General features: G+C 41.1%; 1 long non-coding RNA gene across 2 annotated transcripts; it reads left to right on the forward strand.

The window, feature by feature from the left end:
- Positions 1 to 1,050: 1,050 nt before the first annotated feature.
- Positions 1,051 to 11,905, forward strand: LOC109196276 (uncharacterized). Of its 2 annotated transcripts, none has more exons than XR_002057816.2 (3): positions 1,051 to 1,115; positions 1,200 to 1,319; positions 11,602 to 11,905. It is a non-coding gene; the product is annotated as an uncharacterized LOC109196276 (long non-coding RNA). The 2 variants fall into 2 exon arrangements; XR_002057817.2 differs by lacking the exon at positions 11,602 to 11,905 and adding an exon at positions 2,333 to 2,590.
- Positions 11,906 to 24,329: the final 12,424 nt, after the last annotated feature.

Consider the following 24,329-nt stretch of genomic DNA (forward strand, 5'->3'; position numbering starts at 1 on the left):
GATATCTTGATAAACCTTGTTTACACAGGTACATTCGTGCCTGAAAATATGTTAAAGTTTATTTTGTGACCCAGAAACAGTAATAACAGTAATATTAAAAACTTCGTAGCGGCCGCCATTGTTGAAAACTGGAATTGGCTGGGCCGCGCTATGAATTCTGGGATATGGTGGGCCACGAAGGACACACCCGACCCATCCTTCAAATTCGGGAAAAAGGAGGACGCATTTGTCGGCTGCATTTAGAGGAGTCTATGAATTTGGACAGCCTTCATCGCGTTGCTGTGAAGTAATCGGCCTACAAATGCGGCCTCAGTAAGATGCAGCCCATGAATTTGGACACCCCCATAGCTTGTGAGTTCACTCAGAGTCCACAAAGGATGCAGCGTACGTGATGATGTCACAGCCCTTTACCTCCTTTATTGTCACTGTGATTAATATTTACACAGGAGACACCTGCAGAGCTCTAACACTAAGGTAAGCTAAGAGCTCTTAAAGACACGAGTTAAAAAGTTGCTTTTCGTGTGTGATCAGAATCCAGGACTGAGAGCAGCAGCAGAGTTGATGGATGATGAATTACTGGATGGAAGAAGCTTCTCATTAGCAGTGAATCAGTGTGTGTGCAGTTCTCTGCAAACTCAGCAGGAATAATTAGTGTGAAGCTTTAACTCTGCTGATCCTCTTTGAATCATGGATCAGCTGAAATGTTTAAAATGTTGTTCACACGTGTTGAACTGACTGAAGCTTCCAGTCACAGTGAATCAGTGTGTGTCAGTGAATGCATCGTGTGTGCTTCATGGCTCCATCTAGTGGACTGATAGTAGAGCAGCTGATGGCAGCTTCCTCTGCCTCACACTGCTGTCTGACTGCATTCAGCTGACACTGAGATGAAGCAGGAAAGAAGCAGCTGATATTTGGACAGCACACATGATGGAAAGGAGGATTTCAGTTAATGTGCACATGAATGATTTGTGTTTCCTCTGCAGGTGAAGGTAGAAAGTGTGTGTGAGCTGATGTGAATTGAGCAGCATGGATCAGTGTGAGGACAGAGAGGAGGGAGTCCCTCCCTCTAAAAGCACTCTGTGTGGGGAACATGAGAGCCAGACCAAAGCTCAGAGGTGAGATGACCATCTCTAACTGTCCATGACTCTTCTCCATGTCACAGCTCAGCACTCACATCACTGCTCCATCATTATTCACAGGAACCAACGAGGAACTAAACGCAAACATGAACCTGAACCCAGCTGTGTGTCCTTAAAGAGTGACGCATCTAAAGATGAAGCCATTAAATTTAAAGTCCAGCCTGTGTCTGCTGCAGAGAGGTGAGCTGTTAGAAACATGAAGTCTTTGATGTCAGTTTAGTGTCTGATTTAAATGAACTGTGTGATGTTTTTTCCTGGTCTCTAAACTGCATCGCAAAGGAAGTCACTGCGCAAGGAATTCCTTTATTCTATAAAACATGTTCAACATGTACATTTAAACTCCTGCTGTCTTGCAAGCTAGCAAGACAGAAGCTAAGCTCGTTGCAACATGGCAACTGCCTCAAAGCTACCCGAAATTGAACCTCCCCCACCCTTATTCAGATGTGGCGTTTCATGTGAAGCATGACCCTGATGGTAAGTGCGTCATGGACAAAAGCAAAACAGTATGTCAGATGTGCCACGCAATGCTCAATTGGTGGGACCTAGTGCGTTAGCGCAGTTAGCTTGTTAACGTATTGACGCCATCCAGCCCCACGCACGGTGCGATACGTGGTAACTCGTTAACGGAGATTTGCGGCGTTATGGCGTTAATGTCATTTTAACGAGATTAATGCTGACAGCACTAGTGGGAACACAACAAATATTACTGCACATTTACTCCGACATTATCCTAGTGCAAAGACAAGTGGAAGCAGACAAAAACAACAAGCACGCATGCTACAAACTTTAGCCGTTAGCACATGATTCTCCTCATGGGGACCTGATATGTTTAATATGCTGCTGAGAATATAGCCCAGAAGAAGGGTATAGTATAGCTTTTATTTTGGAAAGAGACATTTCTCTGTAATAAACTCTCTTTTCCAAAGATGAGTGATTTCTCGATCAGATAGATTTATTTTATTTTTTTATTATTTTCTTGTTTCAGCAACATTAAATTTAAAAACTGTACTTTTGAGTTAAAATATATATTTATAATTTTAATAAATGACAAATTAAAAAGGCATGAACATTTTTTGTATTGAAAAAATATCGAACCGTGACACCAAAGTATCGAACCAAACCGTGAATTTTGTGTATCGTAATTATATAGTAAAATAATTGTATTCTTAGTTGCATCATATTGTATGTTACAGACTATCAAGACTCATTTTGATGCTGTTCTGGACAGCCAAGAAGGACTTCTCGCAGCGGCCACTTCTCATAAGTTTAAACTTCGTTGGCTGAGAGATGAGCGTAGGAGAGAGCATGTGAAGGAGCTTCTGACAACAGAGTGTCGTAAAGCTGCTCCTGCAACTGACAATGCTAATATGTCCCAACTGCCAGCCAGCCTGGCCGAAATTGACTTTTTTGAATTTGAGAACTGTTAGAGTGAATTGTTAAATGTTTGTCATTTTTATTCTTACCATTTGTACTTTAACTGTATGTTGAAAGGAATTCTTTTGTTCTCCCCTCCCCAGATTCTCGAGGTTCTGAGTGGGGGGCTGTAGTGTTTTATCACAGGCAACATCCTTGTGAAGGTCTGTTTGATGTGGTAAAACTTCCTGCCCTTTGTATGGCTTCACTGTGTTATCTAGGTGAACCATAGATTGGGTGTGGGGAGGTTACCCTCTTTATGACCTAGGATGTTGTTCCTGCTGTGTGACCCTTTTTGGTCAGCAATTCACACACACACACACACACACACACACACACACACACACACACACACACACTTTGCAAAACCACAGGCAAGGTACCCTTTGTGTGTATGTATACATCATATGTTAATGACCCTATGCATATTCAAGTAACCTCAATAAAAGGAGTGCTATGGGGAACCTGGCTGAGAGTCTGATGGAGGTCAAGTAGGTGGAACGACACTTGGCTCCAGGCAGGCCTCCCTCATGCATGAGTAACCCAAAGAACTTTGCCTACTTCGTGTCTTGCTTGCTGTGTTATTACATTGCCTTTAACGTTCCAGCGAATAGGTTTAAGCACAAGAACCTATCATTAATTGGTCCTTCGAGCCGGATCCCTGGAGTCGGCATTCACCGAGGAGAGAACCCTGACGTCAGCGAGACGTGAGAATTTGTCATCGGGCCGGTGGATTAGCTGTCCGTTTTCTCTCCCCGACGAATGACGATCGGCGGGATCTGAGGCTGATATTACACGCTAAGCAACGCCGAGTAAGTTGGAAGAGTTGACTGGGTTAGTGTCCCAGAACTGGGTTAGGGTCCCGAGAGAGAGGTTTTGGTAAAATCGCCCAAGGGCCCAAGCGTTCGGTGAGTGTCCGGTTTTGAAATCGCCCTGGGTTTGTGTCCCGAGCGTCCCTTCACTGGGTTTTGAGTCGCGCGACTGGGTTAGGGTCCCAGAAGAGTGTTGCTGTGTTTGTGTTAATGACTGCGGAGCAGGCATGGTCTGTGACACGGTTGTTGTTATCATGGGTTCCCGAGCAAGTAAGACTGCCTCACAGGGAGATGACACATTCATGCAAGAATTTACTCCCGGCAGCGCGAGCCATTTATATTCTCATAATTGTTATGAGCGTAAACTGGTCGCGGATGAGATTCAAATGTTAGAAGTTTTCAGGAAAACAGCAGCCTTGAAGAGCGTGTGGAGAAGGCCAGTCCACATCAGCAGCAGTTAAGCTATGCTCTGGTGAATGGCTTTCCCCCACTCCTTGCTGACACAAAATGTTTAGATGATTTCCCTGATCAACAACGGCCTGTGCTCCAGACCATTACTTTAACCAGTTGTTAGAAGTAATCTGCATTAAGCTTAAGGTTGCTCAAATACAGTACGATGACATATGAGATGAAGTAAAATAGATAAATATTTTACCTAATTACGTGCATAGAGGCACTTGACCTGTTTGAAAACTGTCATCCTAATATGAGCCATTGTGAGATATAGAGCACACCTGTGAAAACAACTGTTATGCTGAACCCTGTGTGAAACAGCTGAAAACCTAATGATGGAGAAGCTGAGTTGAATATGAAAATGTAAGTCTTTATCACTGTGTGCGATAAAGCGTGTAGTCACTGTGTGCGACTATCCAAGTCTTTGCCACTGTGGGCAAAGCACGCAACCACTGTGTGAGGTTGCGTTGCGGTCTCTTCTGAGCTGATGAGCAAGCTACACATTATCAGATCAGGAGCTGGCTGAGAACTCATCAAAGAAACGGGAAGAGAACTATGATAACTCGAGTATGTAGCGTATCCGTGAGTTCAGCTTCTTCTTTCAGATGCGCAGCAGTTTTCCTGGATCTTGATTCATGTGTGTAGAGTGTTCATAGCATCAGCATCATGTTTGGTTTATTTGCTTTGTTGGGTTGAAAAATAACTAAATGAACTTGTGATCATACTTATGGATCACCATGGCACATATCATCAGCCATATGATTTATTTATGCAGATGAAAAAAGTGAGTGTGAATGTGCCTGACGTCGCAGTGTGTGTGTGCGTTGTGTAAAAGTAATTGTCTCTAATTGTGAGAGCGGTGATTCTGCAGGTCACCAGCTATTGTAAAAAAAAAAAAAAATAAAGTAGAAAAGAGACAAAATCTACATTGTAGATGAAAAATCATAGGAAAAAGGTTTTGTGTTTATTAGCCAAGAACAACTACAATCTCATTTTCTGCTTTTAAGAAAGGAGAGTTCTGTGTGTTGGTTAAGCAGTGAGAATAATGATCAAAATGTCTCAGTGTGTCACTTGCAGGTGAGGAGCAGACCCGGATCAATTTCCCATATGCAGCGGTCGGACAAAAGTTATAGTTTAACATCATTGGAAACATTCAGGCCAATTTCTGGCTAACTTATTTACAGCTCCATGTGTCCCTCATCCTCACAAGTGAGCTCTCACTCCTCCCTGAAGACAAGGAATGCAGTTCCAAGAGCAATAACATGGCAGATAAAGAGACAGCAGCAAAGTCCTGAGCAAAGAGTCCCAGCAAGCAGCAGCAGTGTGGACAAACAGCAGTGGAGAAGAAAAGCAAACCCATCATCCTGACTGATTGGATGAATGACACTGTGTTTCCAACAAGCTGCAAAGTTCACTGTGCTTGTGAAAAGGACGTTTGAGGAGAACTGAGGAGACTGTTGGAGTTTGACATTTGCCACTTTCGGAGCAAGATGGCAAGAAGAGACAGTGGAACACAGGACAAAGCTGAAGAAGAACTGCCGGCTATTGGACTGTTGAAGTGGGAGAGGACAACAGAGTGAGAGTAAGTAAGGACACAGAGGAAAGCTGTTGTTTAATGTGGGAAATCAAAATTTGGGTTAGTAAACCTGGGGAAAAGAGAACTGACTGCTTAAGTGGAAAATTGTGAAGGAATCTGAACCACTGCGAAAAGAAACATATACAAAATCACACACACAAGCAGAACATGCATTAACCCTACTAACACAAACACAAGAGAGCCCATGAAGATTAGACAACATCTTAAGCATGTGAGTCTGTTTATCATCTCGTCCAAGTCACTTCGTGTGATGAGAAGTGATGCAAAGATCAGTGGACTCATAGCACATTGGTTACAAAATGATGATCAAATAATAGCAGAGAAGTGTGTAGGAAAGGCAGCTTTAAGAACATGCCCTGCTGGAGATGTAGCTCCAGACACATTGATTAAACCTGCCTAATAACAAACACACACATGCAATGAAAATCAGCTTGTTATCTCTCATCAGTGCTAAAATAGTGTAAATTTAACAGACACTTGTTATCAAATGCTGAATTTATCCAATGCTGACAATTAACTAACTATGTTGCAGGACAACAGTTTAACTTTTGTGGGAAAAAAAAAGGATTCTGGTTTGACCAACCAGTGATCAGACAATAAATTTAGTTGTTAATATAGTAAATTGGGAGATGCTTTCTGCCTGACTGATGCAGCACAAGTAATTTACTGTATGAGGGAAAATTCTATTTTTGTGATAATATTTTGAACATGCATTTCTGTTGTCCTGTCATCTTAGTGGGTTAATAGCTGATATGCAAACTGGTTGATGGTTCTTAAATTAAGGAAAGGTGACTGAATTCTAGCACGAGTGAATGGGATGTGTTGGAGTTTGTTAGAGTGGAGACTCTAAAACACTGAGTTTCCTGTTGTGATGTGCGAGTGAATCCTGCATCCAAATACAAAACTTTGAATACATAAGAACAAACGTTTTTTGCGAAATCCATGACAACATGTCACATGTTTATGATGATAGGGAAAAAAGTACAGTCCCGGGGATTAAAATTCATAGCTAATGAGACATGAGGCTTATGTTGTGTGTTGTGCGGCTGATGGTTGGTTTTGAATTAATCTAGCTAATGATTTTTCTTTTGTTGTGAAGTTGAGCCTGCCAATTAGTATGATGGTATGATAAACCATGCTAATGGTATGATTTACCCTCCTGAGATGAGGAGCATGTGTCATGACTTAACGAGGCCTTTTTATTTTGATACTTTCACAGTGCACTGAAAGTTTTATTGATAATCTCTGTTTGAGCAGATCTGCACGATTAGAACGGAAGCGCTATACGACACGTCGTCGAGAAAATTGTTGCAAGTGAGTTTCTCCACATTAAAATGGGCTCAGGAGAAAGTCACTTATCTGGGACAATTAGAAAATGAGTCCCTGCCCAAAAAGGATTCAGCGAGATAATCCGATCTAAAAGTTCTTCTTTTCTTTTTTGAAATGACGTCATTTTGCTGAGAAGTGGAAGTGAAAATGCGACAATAATTTCCACTGTCAGCAAAGAATGAATGAACGAGTGAGAGAAAATAAAACTGACTGGCTGGTAAAAGCGGACAGAAGCTGACAGACTGACTGACATCACTGTGCGAAGTTAACCCCCACCTGACAAAGGTGCAGATGAATCTATGTGTGTTTCTTTTTACAGGAGCAGAAAGAGGACGGCAACATTTGAGGTTGCGTGAGCTTTGGCCATACCGATTTAACCTTTTAAATGCCACTTTCTGTGTCTGTGCATCTACCAGGGGTGTTATTCACTACCTTGTGTTGCTCACAGAGGTAACTGTGAGAAAGTGTGTATACACCTGCGCAGCGCTAACTTTTCTACAGCATTACAGTTCTTCGTGTGATTTGATCATGTGATTTATACCAGGACAGCTGGTTGATGTTTTCTACAACAGGATTTCTGGGTTTATGTGTGAAGAAAACTGTGTTTACAGGTTATGAGTTGGTGATGCTGTTACACTGTGTTGTTGGGGAAATGTAAAGGTTACTTTGATGATATGAATAACATGTGAGACATTCCCGGTGTTGAAACTAGTGTCACTTCTTTCCACGGCTATGGATGGCTAACTTTATGGTCTTTTTGTAGCACCTCTGGAACCTGTCAATTTGTGCCTGACCTCCAGGATTGTCCATGTGTGTTGCTAATGTTTGTTTTTCTTTAAGAGTGCTTGTAAAGGATTCAGCACGGACAGACAAGTGACAATTGAACAAATGTGCAGTGGTTACAGAATAGTTTAATATGGGGCTCATTAGCTGGCCACTACTGAGCTCCTAGTGTTAAATACCTGGAGTGACTTTGCTTAAGGGAAGTCACCGATTACATTAATGTTAACTGAGTACATGGGATGATCCATGTTTGGGGCGAATTATGCCGATAATTGTAGTTTACTGATTTGAGAAAACCTGCACATGATACTTGTCCTGCTGATGCTGAGTGCTTTATTACTCTAAAGATTCAATTGTTTATAAGTGTGAAGGTTGATTTTACTTCCAGATCTTGTTTTCCAGGCCATGATGGTGTGTGTGCAGGCTCCAGGCGGAGCCAGGTTTTGAACAGACTTACTGTGCAAAACACACTAACGTCTTTTATTGCAGGGTTACGGAGCTGCTCCAGAGGAGATGCCCTGATGTTGCCTGGGACATGATCTAGCTAACCTTTTTCTTTTAGATAGGAATCTGGTTTTGATGAGTTGACTCATGGGAGTGTCCATGCGTCAAGGGGAGGGGTCCAGAATTATAGAGTTACATGAAACTATCTTTTTTATGTTTTCTAAACTATGGTTTTATGATTTTTGTGTGATTAACAGTTCATTTACGGGTATTAAACTTATGTAAGGTGGTGCATCTATGTTCAGATGAGGCTTTGATGGTCCATAGATGAAGCTCACTGAACTAAAGAATGTGGTTTGATGATGGTTTACATGCTTTCCAGAGATAGGTTTTTCCTCCTAGCAAGGAAATACAGGTGCAGCAGTCCAGTGAGAAGCAAGAACCCATTCCAGGCAGAGCTGACAGTCCAGGCAGTGGTTGAGGTCAAAGGTCGAGCTGTTTGGGGCCCATCATGAGATCAGACTTCGGAGCCACAGCAAGGACCACGAAGCTGCGTTGGAATGAGAGCTGTGCCAAGGGGGCTTTTCAGAGGCCAACAGAAGAGATTGTGGACGACAGATGGGCACCTGAAGGATGAGGGGAGCGTGCCAAGCTCCAATCGACAGCGCAGAAGGAGTCCAAGGATGGCATCATGATTCTGTGAGAAGCACAGGAACCAGAAGCTATGGTGGTGATGATAGCAGTTTCCTATGAACATCACCTAATGCTGTGTCACTGTACTGTGCATACGATGGCACACTGAAGACTGCTGGGATCATAGCAGCAGTAAGATAACTGGATCCAGCACCCTTTCCACAGAGGATTTTTCCTGCAGAGGATGGACAATGGAGGAGTCATAAATATTCCCCACAGGACGGAGGCCTGAAGTGAGGTGATGGGGGTTGGCAGAGAGGCCATAAAACTAAAGTGTTGACGAGGTCTGCAGCTTTGAAGATGAGACCCATGTTGACAAGCAATAAAACCACCTGGTATGTTTGACTGTTTATTCTACATACATTTGGACTCTGGTCCTATGAACAGTGATGGGAACATCTGGAAGAGACAATTATGACGCCCTATAGAGCTTAAACCACTCTACAGAGAGACATGCTCTTTACATGTCTTGCGGAGGAGCACCACCAAGCTGGAGTGTTTTTGAAGTGTTGCTTTCTTATTTTAACTATTAAAGTAACAATTCATTTGTTTGCTTATGTATAGGATGCATTTTGCCGTGTATAAGATCAATGTTAACTAAAATGATTTCTGATACATTTGTTAATTATGTACTTTTACAACAATATGAAATGACTGAAATGAATGACATGACAGAGGCCTGTGTATGAATGACGCCTGCACTGAAAATGTTAAGCAAGAGGTGCATTACTGAGAATATACTACATAGGAATAATTTGGAGCATAAAAATCACAAAACAGGAGGGAAATGTTAGAGTGAATTGTTAAATGTTTGTCATTTTTATTCTTACCATTTGTACTTTAACTGTATGTTGAAAGGAATTCTTTTGTTCTCCCCTCCCCAGATTCTCGAGGTTCTGAGTGGGGGGCTGTAGTGTTTTATCACAGGCAACATCCTTGTGAAGGTCTGTTTGATGTGGTAAAACTTCCTGCCCTTTGTATGGCTTCACTGTGTTATCTAGGTGAACCATAGATTGGGTGTGGGGAGGTTACCCTCTTTATGACCTAGGATGTTGTTCCTGCTGTGTGACCCTTTTTGGTCAGCAATTCACACACACACACACACACACACACACACACACACACACACACACACACACACACACTTTGCAAAACCACAGGCAAGGTACCCTTTGTGTGTATGTATACATCATATGTTAATGACCCTATGCATATTCAAGTAACCTCAATAAAAGGAGTGCTATGGGGAACCTGGCTGAGAGTCTGATGGAGGTCAAGTAGGTGGAACGACACTTGGCTCCAGGCAGGCCTCCCTCATGCATGAGTAACCCAAAGAACTTTGCCTACTTCGTGTCTTGCTTGCTGTGTTATTACATTGCCTTTAACGTTCCAGCGAATAGGTTTAAGCACAAGAACCTATCATTAATCAGCCCACAGAAAGCTTCTCAGCAGAAAAAAAATTTAAGGTCAGGCTATGAGCTTGAGATTCTTAATCAGTTACCAAATCTCAAAAAGGTGTTCATGAAATACAACAGTCCAACTCCATCCAGTGCACCGGTGGAACTGCTGCTCTGTTTAGGTGGATTGGTGCCTTCCCCAAAAAGGAAAAGACTATCTGATCAAAGGTTTGAGAAGCTTCTGCTGATGTGATATGACCACTGTTTCAGTCCAAAAGAAAACATTAAAACAGGTTGTTTTCAGGGTTGCCACAAAATGAGATTGGATTAAAAGCCTAAATGTAGCATGCAATAGCATTTTCTGTTTTGGTAATCTCATTATTACTGCTCTCTGCACTTTACCAACTGCTAATAGGGAGAATCTTTGGTTTTATTTATTTATTGCTGTATTTATATGAACGAGTATGCGTATACACAAAAACAATTTTATGTTATATACTGGAATATGCAGAAATATAGGTTAAGACTTGCTTTATTTTCTTAAAATATGGTGTAATGTAGAGAAATATGTTTAAATGTTAAATAAATGTATTAAAGTCAAAGACTGTTGAATTTAATTTAATTTTTATATGATGCAATGTTTATAAAGTTAAGATTAAAAGTAATAAAACAATTTTTAAAAGAGACTTTTCCATTTGATTTACTTTTATATGATGGATTATGCAGAAAAAATTGAATTGGGCCGAAAAGTCTGTTGCTTTATTATGTATTCACGTGGTGTATCATGTTTTTGAAAAGTAACTAAGTAACTAAGTACTTTTGAAAATAAGTCATCAGTAAAGTAATGCGATTACTTTTTTTAGAGAAGTAATCAGTAAGTAATTAGTTTTTTCAAGTAACTTGACCAACACTGGTTGCAACACACCTGAATAAAATTACTAGGCCACTAGCAAGCTTATAGAACTTGACTGCATGCTGATGTGGCAGCCCCTAACCTTCCTCAAGTAAATTTAAGTAAATGTAAGTGTTTAGAAAAATGTACTTATAAAAGTACTTTTCTTGCACGATGTTCAAAAAACATGAGCTGCTATAACATGAATCATATGGCTGAATTGCCACCTCAGCATGCAGTCAAGTTCTATTGATGATGTCAGCTCATTGCAAACTCCAACCTCAGTATGAAACTATATTAAAGCTCTTTTATGGCCACTCAGACACTTTATACTAAACTAATAAAATAGGAGTCTCAAACTCTTCGAGGGTCGCTGTCCTGAAACCTTTCCATGTGTCCCTTTTGCAACACACCTGAATACAATTAGTAGGTCATTAGCAAGACTCATACTCACAGCTGTTCCTGATATTATTATTATTATACTATTATAATCTGTTATATTATTATGCTCTGTTCTTACACTGCCAGCACTTCTTTGGAGATTCCTTCTGCTCAAGTTCAGCAGCAAACCAGTTTCTCTTTGGGATGATGAAAGTATTCATCTGCTTCTGTGGCTGCAAATAAAAATAAAAAAATTCTTTATTAACAGGATCTTTGGTGGACCTGCTGAACCTGAACCTGGACCCAACTGTGTTTCCTTAAAGAGTGACGCATCTAAAAATGAAGCTATTAAATTTAATGTCCAGCTGGCATCTGCTGCAGGCAGGTGAGCTGTTAGTAACATGAACTCTTTGAAAGGTGATTTATCTGCTTGATGTTGTCAATATAAACTGGTCCCATTTAAAAGTGTCTCTTAAAAACAAGCCTTTGGTTTCTAAACAACGGTATATCCACTTCAGCAACAGGAAGTGATGCCCGGGCTCATGCTGTCTTCCATCAGTTATGTTGTGCTGTATGTTGTAGGAAGTTAGAGAACTTTGCTGCACAGATTTCACTTTTACTCATAAAACTCAGAGGATCAAAAATGACTCAAACACTGGTTATTATTTTTAACTTCTACAAACTAAAGACTCTCTGCACTTTTCTCTAATTTTCTCAAAATCCATCAAATAAAAATCAACATCTAATCTGTTAAAATGTAGAAAAGAAAGTTTAGCTCATATGATTTGAATGCCATTTTGTTTTCTCTCACCACATTCGTGGTCTTTAACCAAAGACAGAAAAAGGTTTCTTGCCTTTATATGTACATTGCCGTGAGCAAACTTAAAGTACTAACCTGTTTTTTTAACAGAAAAGCAGAGACGGGAGACATCAGTTGCGTTCGGTCTGCAGGCTCTTCCTCGTCTGAGGCACAGAAGCGTTGCAACGACCTATCGCACTCAGCGCTATCTCCCCCTTGTGGCAATGCCACGCAATTACATTGTCCATAACTCTAAATGAAAAGTGCAATACCACCATAAAATCAGGTCTTTTACATCAAGAACAATCCACAAAAAAATTATAATTGTGACCATACACTTGTGGGCGTCACATATGGAGTTGTTATAGCAATGTATCCGACAGCCTGTGAGAATTCTGTGCGAAATAACGCTATAACGCTATTTGGTATATGACTCTCTGTCTGACTTGGGCACCATAGTGGGTTTCTTTTTTACAAAAATAAAAAATTGAAGTTTTGATATTTGTAAAGGAGACACTTCCATGACTCATCATGTCACGGCGAGTGAGATGAGCCGTGTGGAGATAATGAAGTAGGATCCAAATGCAGGCACTTTGTAAAGGTGAGAAGGTGGTTTATTGAAATACACGGCACGGGGAAAACAGGGCAAACGGAGACAAACTAAACTATACTGGAGACAACTAAACTACGGAGGAGGAACCAGAACACGAACTTGAAAGACGGCGAGCAGAGGTGGATGACGGTAGACAGCAGGGATAACACACAGAAGGAGCAGGGTCGATACACAGACGGACCAGCAACTACAATGACAGAAGACACGACTTAAATACACACAGAAACACAAGGAGATTACACACAGGTGGTGAACACAGCTGGGCGTAATTAAAGAGACGAGACAGGGAGGTAAAACTGAACACACTCACATGAGACGCAGACCTTCACAATAAAACAGGAAACGAGAACACTACACCAAGACGCAGACCTGACACTGAGAGACAGACAGAATGACACATGGAACCAGAACTAAACTAAACGTGAGATACAACCGAGAACAAATCCTTAAACACAAATAAACAGAAACATGAAACTCTAATAATAAACATCATAATCATCATCATCATAATTATCACCACCACCACCAGTATTACAGGGAAAAATCCATCATTCAAAACCAAAACATAACAACTCAAAATACTGGGTCCAACGGACCCAGAACCGTGACACATCAAGTGACTCCACTGACTAGCCATGCAGTCGGTGTCATGCAGTCTGTTGACAAAACATTTTCTGATTGCCTCAGATGGCTTTGTCATTCTGCGAAGTTGCACAACCCCTATACAGGAAGTCTATTTGGGCTCTCAGATAAAAAAAAAGTTTCAATTTCTTATCCTTATGAGTCTCCCCCAGTAGGCAGTGCTGAGGTCAGCTTGAGGCGATGGGTGAGGGGACTTGCCCAACGTGACTGCTTTGGTATTAGCCTTCCCTGCTTGCCCTGATACAAAAAACCTGAGTAGCCTGGCAGGTCATATCTTATCAGTCAGACCTGTTATGGCAGTTCCCCTGTTGATCATAGAACTTGTAAATCTGGCTTTTTTTTACAGGCATTCTAAAACAGGTGTTAAGGTTCAAAAATATTGAGAGAGGGATCTAAAAATAACACAGATCCAGCCTGGTGTACTTAGACGGCATTTTAATAAACACATGTGTGAGTCCGACCGCTGTGCAGATTTCAGCGTCGAACTGCACTTACAATCATTAGACAAGGTTTTATAGGATAGGACAACAAAGCATACGTCACTCCAAAACCACAAATGACTTTTAACATAGTTTTAAAAGGAACATTGTCTTCGGGTCGGTACTTCCCCTCAGCTCGTCGTCGCTGTCGCTCGCTCCCTTATCTTCCCTCATCAGGTGCACTTCCTGTAAGCATCTAACAATATGCCGACAGAACTTGCACTTACAGCAAAAATACATCTTAACTTTTCACCTACTCAAGTCAATCTATTATGGTGTGTACGTGTGTGCGTGAGTGTGTGTGTATGTCTCGTCTGTCTGTGCGCAGATGCTCTCTGAACCTTAGTTGACCTTAACTCAAGCAACCAGGCTCAAGCCATCCTGTGTGTAATGATCTTAACTTCTCTTTAACTTTGCAGTTAAACTCTGGTTTCAGTTTCACTTCTGCAAGAGCATGCAACTTCAAAAGCCTATAACTTCCTGTCAGCCTGCAGTCAGCTTCTCACCCACTGAAGACTTCAGTATAAGAATATAAAACATTCAAAAACCTTTAAATTATAGATTCAACTCAACAATTTACAGTGGTTCTTCTTGGACCTGTAATAAAGACTAATATAATACCCATATATTTGAACATCTGAATGCATCTGAATGCAACATCACTATTAATACTGAAATGATAATGATGATTATAAAAATAGCAGCAAATAATAGCAGGAAAATATTTCTATCCTTCACACAGGCCTCAAGGTCTGTTATTTTAATGGGTGTCGCGAAATCAATCGAAACTGCAGACCAGGGAAACAAGCTACGGAGGCAGATGAGTGCAATCAAACGATGAGTTTATTAGCACAGGAGAAGACATATCAGCATATGTCCTCTGACAAAAATACATGTTGAGAACACTTTTAAAGCAGCGGGGTATCCGCCCCCCCATGGCGTCAACACAAGTCAAAAATACATTATGTACAGTCATTGTTTTGCAGACAATGGTACATCTTGTACATTTTAATAGCTAGACACAGACATATAACTTCCCCTTTCTGCAACACCTTCCATGCACAATCATAGTCCTAAGCCTTCAGAGTATCTGAGGGCTGGTTATCTCCTCCAGTCATCTGTTACCAGGTCGCTAAAAGGGCAGCCAGTTACAAAGAGGTCAAAGACACTTGCCTTTTAAGGTAACTAACTTCAAGCTTCGGGGCCTCTAAGGGCTAATAATGGACCCTCGTCATCAATCACTAAGTAAACTGAATTGGTGCAGGTCTCAAATAAGAGGCAGAAGACACTTGGGCCTTCGCTCAGGCCTGCTACTAGATTTATGTGTATTGTAAGCATGCATGCAATCAACCTGCTATGTTCTCATCCTCCCTCAACATGTATCACCTGGACACTCTCACCAGTGAAGCTTAAAACCCTTTCGGACGGAACATCAACTCTAAACAAGCACAGTTATGCATTGTGTATAGAATGAACTCAACCTGTGAATAGAATGAATGTGATGACAAACATATTCAATGCAATATGAACCCTGTAAACAATATTACTGATAAAATAATACTGTAGAACATGTTATTAATGCATTTATCATAAGGCAGAGTATATGGCAGCAATAAAAGAATCTCTAAATCCCAACATTCCCTCTTTTGACATTCCATCAAGGAATGTCACCACACTTGCTGTTGTATCACTCCCTGCTCGGCTCTATGGGTTCTAAGTTCATCTGGTAGATGCCCTCAACCCAGCCAGGGTTCGCAACCCTCGCCATTACTTTTACCAACAATCCTCTGACACAAGGAATGATACAACAACTAGCGATGACCAGTATTCCCAAAAGTACAGTCAAAGAAAACATCACTGACATCGCCACACCTTTCCATTGTCCAAACACAGATGTCATCCAGGACGCCAGCAGATTTTCGATACCTGAGTGCTCATGCATAGTTTTAGACAAAGTTTTCAAGCCCTCCAGAGCTCGGGTTACTAAGCCATCTGGGGGAGTATTATTGCGGATAAAAGTGCAGCACATGTCTCCGAACATGGCACACACGCCTCCCTTCTCATGTTAAGGGCCATTCGATTTCCCATCAGCAAACTCGGACCCAATTGTTCTGCGAACCCCATCATGGCATCCCTGGTTAGGTTAGAGAGTCTCAGCAGATTGCAATGAACATAGTTAATGCGATCAACATTCTTGTTAGGTGTCACCCAAAGAAATATACTTTCAAATTCTACCACTATCAGATTTACCAGCTTGTACTCATCTGGAACTCCCCTGTGCACTCCAATAGAGTCTATCCAGGTCGGAGAGTTTAACCTAGGGTCATATGCATGTGTACCCTGGGTCCCTCTTTCGGCCAAAATATGTCTCTTACCTCTGGCGGCTAAGGTACGTGTGTTGTGTTGTGGAATAGCCTTTACCTGCCTATACGAAGCAAAGGCAACACAGTCAGATACATGTTGTTCTCTAGCATTTTGAGCCACCCAATCAAGCCAGAGGTTACTGTCCTTGAAACCGGTGGCACGCTTTATCAAATCCTTAGGCTTCAGTCTAGAGTAATCTGTCGTCAGAAGTAATCTCCCTTTTGGTTCCTGTTCCTTTTGAGCTACTGTTCTTGAAGTTACCATCTGATCAGTCAGAGTGGCGATTAAGCTTTCTGCGAGCGGCTTAGACTTTGGATCAACTAAATTTGCCCTAAGCATATCATGGGGTGATTGCAGACCCGTACATCATACGCTCTCCAGCTACTACTAGCTCCTGTACACTTAATGACGTCACACAAATCAAACGTGAATGAGCTGGTAGACCCTTTACCATAATTCAACTCTATGCCATTATTCATGCTGAGACACTCATCACCTTTACCTGACATCTCGCGCTTTTGTCTTTTTTTTACCGATCCTGTTTTAGCAACTACAGTCTCAGGAAGTGCTGGGCTGGACTGGCCTCCGTGTTCAGACAAGTGGTCCGGAGTGCCCTGCAAAATATAGACAATAAACAACACAGCCATAGTCAACATCATTGCATACAATAAACATGTAGTTGTAAGGAACATTCTAATCAGTTTTCTCATTACGTGTCTCTGATTCGTGTGTTTGCATCATGTTATATAAACTTTGTATCCTGGAATGAAACTCCCCTGCTTTTGTGGAGTCCTCAACTTGTCACCGCTCCTTTCTGCTGGCGTGACGACCTTCTGCGCTGCTGCTCTTCTTTCTTCGGCCTCCCAGGTGGACTACTGGTTGGCCCGTTGCACAGGTGAGAGGATTTATTCTGCCTCTGTTCGTTACCACCTGTGTTGGTTGAAGAAGAGTTTTCCTCTACCAACCTCTCATGTGCTGGCGCACACTGTGACCAATGATACCAAGTATCGCCTTTCCCTTTTAGTTGACCTGCTATAGTTGTTCTGGCAACGACCTCATAAGGACCAGTCCAGCGTGGCTCCTTCCACTGCTGGAGTTCCTCGTGGGCTCAAATTCAGTTCCTTGTTTGCAGACGATAGCATAGCCTGCTTTCGATCCTTCTTCATCACGATGACAGCAGCCATCTATGAACCAATCCTCAGCTCCAGGGATAGGTTCTGCTTTTAAATCTTCCCTAACTTTCCCTTCAACTCCTGCTTTCTTAGTACAATCATGAGGTTCTCCTGATTGATTCCTTCATGTGTAAATGTCAGATTTGGAGCATCTAAAACTTTACTCAATCTCTGTTGTGCTAATGATGTCATAGTGAACGCCTGCGAGTTCACATATGCCACCACACTATGTGTAGTCAGAACTTTTAGTGGGTGTTCTCTCACTACATGTGCTGTTTTCTATATTATTTTGTCATAAAAATAAATCAAACAAATAACTTAAGCTGTGTGACGACACCTTGCGTTTACGCCAGGCTGTGAGCTGCCCTAAATCTACTTGCTACACCCCCTTTTCACCTAGTTTAATTTTTTCAATCCTAATTTAAACTATTCCTGACTTCCCTCAGTGCACACTATAAAGTGTAAAAGATACAATTAGCTTTCTCCTGGTAAAAGGTCCTAAATTATTTTCTCGACCTTTGGAAACATCCTCTATCGAGTTAACCCATTTCATTTTTCAAACTTAGGCCTGATTTCTTCGCCCCCTTTAACGGGTAGCGCATATCCGGTCTGAACACTGTGTTTGGGCAATTTACGAATTGTTGCAGGATTTCTATGTTATGTAAAGTTCCTCTCATCCCTTTTATGCTTCCATTATAACCTGTGTCTAACAAGCTTTTGATCTTCTTTGTAATATAAACAACTAGGTGTCTTTGTGCTCTGTTTTTCTCCTTTCTCTGGTTGATTCCGTTCGATCTCAGGCTTCCAGGATTCTTGCCACCCCTGTGGTCGCTGTGGTCCTGAAATCTTCTCCTGTAAAGGATAGAAAACAAACAGCCTCTCTCTGCTACACCTCACTAATCTACTGTGTTCATCTAAGGTTCCTTTAATCATTCAAAGTTGTTTCACCATATCATGTTCTGGGCTCTGTTCTTCATATTAACTTTACTTCATCTCCATGCCCTTCATGTGTGTGAGCAACACTTTTAGTTTTATTAAACACGCCCAGGGTAAGATATAAACCATCACCATCTGAGCATAGAAACAGATCAATAAGAACCACAAAACAATTTCTGCCTCAATTTTACCATATCTCAGTTATCAAAAACCCCAAACGTCATCGAGTAATCCTAAAACCCATTTCAAATTAAACCTTAAATCCTGTAACTCCCCCTTTTGTGACACATCTTATGTGTTACAAACTCAAAATCCTTCACTCGAGCTTAGGAAATTAAAAGAAAAAGGTTAGTCATATCATATTAGGCATACATGCTCCGGCCCTTCAAACCTGTGTTTAAGGAATGAAATCAAATTAATCATCATGTCAAATCTTTTCTCGGCTCCATCCACAGCCTGCATTCCTTGGAACTTCCTAGAAACAAAACCTGTGTGTTAACCAGAACTTCACATTTCATACTCAGTTTTTCCCCACTTATGATCCAATCTGTGTTATAAGAAAGAAAACTTAAAACAGAAAAGTTATCAGTCATGTGTCTAACCTTAGTCCAGTCTTTATCTCAGTGTCCAGTCGGTCCAACCTATGGTCTGCCTCGTCCGTCCAGTCACCATCCATTTACACACATTCACTCACATGCATTAACATCAGGTCTTGCTGACAGTGGAGACTATCTTGCAAATATTCAGTCTTCACTCTCAGCAACATGAGCTCATTTATTTGTTTTACTTTGTTTTTAGGAAAATAGTTCTTTCTGCTTTTAGACTGGATTGGCTCGCGGCAATCCTTTTAGACAGAGACTTAGCCTTCTCCTCTGCCCATTGTAATCTGGAGAAGGTCACCGAGAATTTTCAGCGCTGTTATCCACTCTTTTGCAGGCCTGCTTAGAACAAAAATGAGAAAAAGAGAGCTGATTATTAGCTCATCAAAACACAAAACAAAATCACCTGACAGGTTTTTTCTAAGTGCACTGTTACAAAAATGATGGACCCCCTTAGACATGTGCATGTTTGATAAAACTCCCTCTATTAAAATAAGAAAACAGCACAAATCTAACCGATAGAAGTAACCCATCACTACAACAACAACCTCAACAATCTTAAACACAGAACATTTTGCCACAAGTTCTTCAGGGTCCTGACACTCTCAGGTCAACTAACATCACCTCACCTGCTCAATACACAGAAAATCTCGTTAAACACCACACAACTTGCACACCATCATCACTAAATTCTAAATTTTCTCTTCTAAAAACTACTACACACTAAGCGAGTTGGACAACATGATAAACAGACTCCTATGCTAAACCTGCTATCTGATCTTCATGGGCTCTTTTGTATTCTAAGGCTAATGCATTTTCTATTTGTGTGTGTGATTGTGTATATGTTTCTTTTCGTGGTTTTTCAGACTCCCTCACAAGGTTCCACTTAAACAGTCAGTTTTTCTCTTTCCCAAATTTGATCTCCCTCGTTAAATAACAACATTCCTTGTCCTCAGCCAGAAGTTAAAGCTTGATTTTCAGGTTCAGGGAACAATTCACCCTGAAAGACAGTGAGTGTCTCCCCTCTTTGGCTCATCACTCGTCATTGTTAATGACATTTCCCCCTCTGCCCCAGCGGCTTTACCCTTGTAATCCCGTCTCCTCCAGTGAGTCCAAGCTCACTTAGGGACCGAGGTTCAAGCAATCGTGACTGCGCCTTGCCTTAGGTTGTCCCAGGGTTTCGAGGTGGGATCTTACCCGTCATGGGCTGTCCAGCCTTCCATGCTTCGCCTGATACGGGGGGCCAACTGGGCACGGGTGCTATGAGGGGAGGGGACACACTGACTCTGGAAATCAAAGGAGTGTAAGCTGCTTTCTTCATTTCATCAGTATATTAAGCTATCTCACTTCTTGATTATTCCCAACATTTCACCTGTAACAATTTGTGTACGTGTGTTTTCTATTCATTAATGTAATTGTTAGTTCATGTATTTATTTTCTCAGTCTTTCTTTTTCTAAAACATGTAATTAATATATTTTATTACTTTTTCTTAAGACATTCAGTCTCTAATTGCTCTCTTTTCATGCTGCAACGTCTCTCCCCAGCTATAATCAGACTTCCTGTTTGACGCACACACACTCTCTCAGGCCTCCTCTATTCACGCACTCTCCTATGAGTTATTATTACTTATTTATTATTTTGTACAAATCACACAGAATCATTCAAATCAAGTACTCACAACATTCACACACTTAGAAGCACTCAAAATACGCTTTCCTAAGAGTATTTTATCAAACATGCTTGCTTAGAATCAGAAAGAGGAAATAGACAACACTCAGTGCGTCTGTCCTCTTAAAAAGAAGAGAAATAAACACATATGGGACAATTCTCCCCATCTTAGACGAAATGTGACCTTTAATGTCCATTTCTAAGTCATGTTCTTCTCTACACACGACTCTTGGCCTCCAGGGCATAAAACTTTAAACCTAAGTTTTTACTTTTACCAGAACTAGTACTTTACCAGAACCCTCATACGTCCAATAAGACTGCTATATGTGCACTTCTTTCTTTGACAAAGTTGTATCTTGTATTTTCTTACTCAGCTGTATATAGTATTGGTATTCTATTTTATTCTATTCTACTTTATTTTATTGCATTCCAGTGTTTTCTAATTTCTGCTGCATAACTTTGCACTTTTGCTGTAACCAAAACAAATTTCAAAGGTCATCTTTATTTTTAACTAGCCCTAATCTAAATCCTGTCTCATCCACTGCTGAAATTCTAGTTCAATGAACCCATGTGTTGCAGTTTTAAAATTAAAAGAGGAAGTAACTCACACTTAAGAACTTTGTGTGTGTGTTAATGTCTGTGTCCCTTTAAATAAAAAAGGTGAACACATGTGGTGAGTTTTCCTCAATTTACACAAAATATGACATTAAATATCCTTTTCTAATTCCTGTTCTTCTTTAAACACCATGAATGACCTCCAGGTCATAACCTTTGGACTTATAACTCTAATATAAGTCCACACAGCGCACCAAGCACAGAGAAAATTCAACCTCAGTGCTTCAGAATTCTCCTCAAAATCCAGAAACTGTTTCTGTCATTTATCTGCCCAAGAACTTCATCATATGGACCTCGCCGGGTCCAGTAATCTTCAGCACACGTATCTCACTGCAGCCAGTGCTGATTTAAAAACAGTTTCTTGTCTCAGTTTACCCAGTATTAACTTATCAGATGGACTGCAGCCGATCCATCAATCTCAACACAATTGTGTGTCCACATTTACACAACTTATTCTTCACCTAGTAATATCATCAGAATTACTTCAACATGGTAAACATTGATTTTCCTTTAAAATCAACTTACCCTTAAAACTCAAGATCACAGCTGACTCGATTCTCTGAAATCCTGAGTCAGTTAAAACACCTTGCTCAACTCACGGTGTTCTTTTCTCGGACCCCTTCGTCCGAGCTCACTCTTTTTACCCCGGCATCTCCCCCAGATTGTTACGAGATCTTCATAAACCCAAAAGTAAGCCTATTATTATTTCCCTAGTCAAAAGTGAAGCCGTTCCTCACACAGTAATTCTTCATCCAACAGCCTTTGTGTTTTGAAACTAAAAAGAGGAAGGAACAGGGCCCAATTTTAAACTGTGCATGTTGTCACTGAACAACACACACCAGACACAGACCCAGGGCAATTCTTCCTGGATCATTTATCAACGTTCGAACAAACACAGTCCGCATTGATTATTTTCTGGACCTCAGCGGATCCACCAAAATTCATATAAATATATCAGCCATTAACCAATTTATTTCTTTTCCTCATGCCACACTGGATCTGTTACTTCAGCACAATAAACACTGATTTTCCTTCAAAATCAGTTTACCAAGAGCCACAAAACCATTTCTGACTCGATTTTCTGAACTTCTGTGTCACTTAAACATCCTGACAGCACCAGGTGTTTTCTGTCGGACTTCCTCGTCCGAACTTAATCCTTTTACTTACAAATAAGCGTCTCCCAAAATGATCCTCTTGATCATTAGCTATTCACCGAGCCCACAACTCTCGGCAACACCACCTGACATATGCCCACGCCGGAGCTCCTCTTTGAAGTCTCAAAGAGGTACAGGAGTTTGACACTTATTAAACCATAAGCTGACCAATAACTCTTATATTCTTCTTTATTCTTAAACATGCATTGGTCTCTTTTTCTCTTTTACCATGAAATACCATATAACCTTTTAACTCAGTACTGTCTGTTTCTCAAAGTTTCATTATCCTTGCTTCAAAGCTTCTCATTACTTCAAAGTTACTTATTCATTACTTCGACGTTTTACTTTATTCTCAAGAATTCAGTTTTGCCACTACTGTGCCAATAGTTAAGATCATCTACTCAGAATTTAGTCCGACTCAGATACTGCGCAGTTCTATATTTCAGGAGTTTTTTTTTTTTTTTTTTTAAACATGCCCAATGTCAAGAAACAGTCCTCTGCTCTTTCTGCTTAAAGTCAAAATCACACTGTTCAGCTAAATGAGATGTTTTAAATCAGTGCTTACTCTTACAGAGGCCTATAGTGCGTATTTTCCTACTTGTAATAGAGGATGCATTTCATATAAACAAAATCCCCTGCACATGAATACTCAATTTGACACGATCCAGAAATGAGCATGCCTTTTTATCTACCTCTCATTTAATCGATGTGTGTCCTTTGTTAAAGTTAAAAAGGGAAGTGACCGCACCCAAATTTTAACTGCGCACTTTTCCCCAGCAAAAAGAACGGAAAAAGAGACTTTTACAGCCTCTCTCTCACACACAGCCTGCAGCCGGCTGGCACTTTTAAATCATTTTAGACAGTTTCTTACGTCACAGCTTCAGTTCAGTTTACCCCGGATATGCATAGTGCCGCTCGTCTTTGAGAGACGTCACAGGTCCGCGGATTCTCGAGGAATATCAACAAAAAACACAGCTTTTCACGGACCACGGCAGGTCCACAAATGCACAGATATTGCTTTTAATCGTCTCTCATAGCTCAGAGTATTTATTCTCAGAGTTTCACTTTTAATTTCACTTTTACTGGTCGGCTCGGTTTGCTACACCTCAGGCTCACGGCTGGCCTGAGTTTCTCTTAGCTCATATATCAACGCCTCGGACCTTCGTGTCCGGTATTTATTCTCTTAAAACATGTCACACTTCCTCGGACCTTCTGTCCGGCATTTACTCTTAACACATGTTACTATTCCTCGGACCTTCTGTCCGGCATTTACTCTTCACATGTGTCACAGTGTCTCTCAAGATGATCCTCTGATCACCAGGGCTATATCTGAGGCCACAAAATCTCAGCGCGGCCCTACCGCTAGTTTAATCCTAGGAAACGTCTTTCCCAGGGGTGGAGTTCTCCAACTCCGTGACTTTTAGACACTTTTAATCTCTTTATTCCTTAATCAAAACTCAGTCTCTAGTTACTTTTAGCTCAGTACTGCTTCTTCCGAGCCGACCTTAAACGCAACGCTACTTTAAAGTTTCACTTTCACTCTAAGCAACACTCAAAACAGAGATCAACCGGTAACTTCTTGACCACATATTTTAGAATTATACTCCAATACAGCACAATTTCAGCTTAAGAGGTTTGTGCCTTACCTTTGTAGTTTTTTGTGGGGCCCCAGTGGTCAAGGAATTACCGTGACGTCTGCCGTCTGATCACCGATCTGGTCCTGACCTCCGCCGAGAACAGCTCTAATTCTTCCTAGTGGTCTGCAATTTTGCCCGCATCCTCCACCATTCTGTCGCGAAATCAATCGAAACTGCAGACCAGGGAAACAAGCTACGGAGGCAGATGAGTGCAATCAAACGATGAGTTTATTAGCACAGGAGAAGACATATCAGCATATGTCCTCTGACAAAAATACATGTTGAGAACACTTTTAAAGCAGCGGGGTATCCGCCCC

The sequence above is a fragment of the Oreochromis niloticus genome, linkage group LG20 (assembly GCF_001858045.2).
Source record: "Oreochromis niloticus isolate F11D_XX linkage group LG20, O_niloticus_UMD_NMBU, whole genome shotgun sequence".
Lineage (NCBI taxonomy): Eukaryota > Metazoa > Chordata > Actinopteri > Cichliformes > Cichlidae > Oreochromis > Oreochromis niloticus.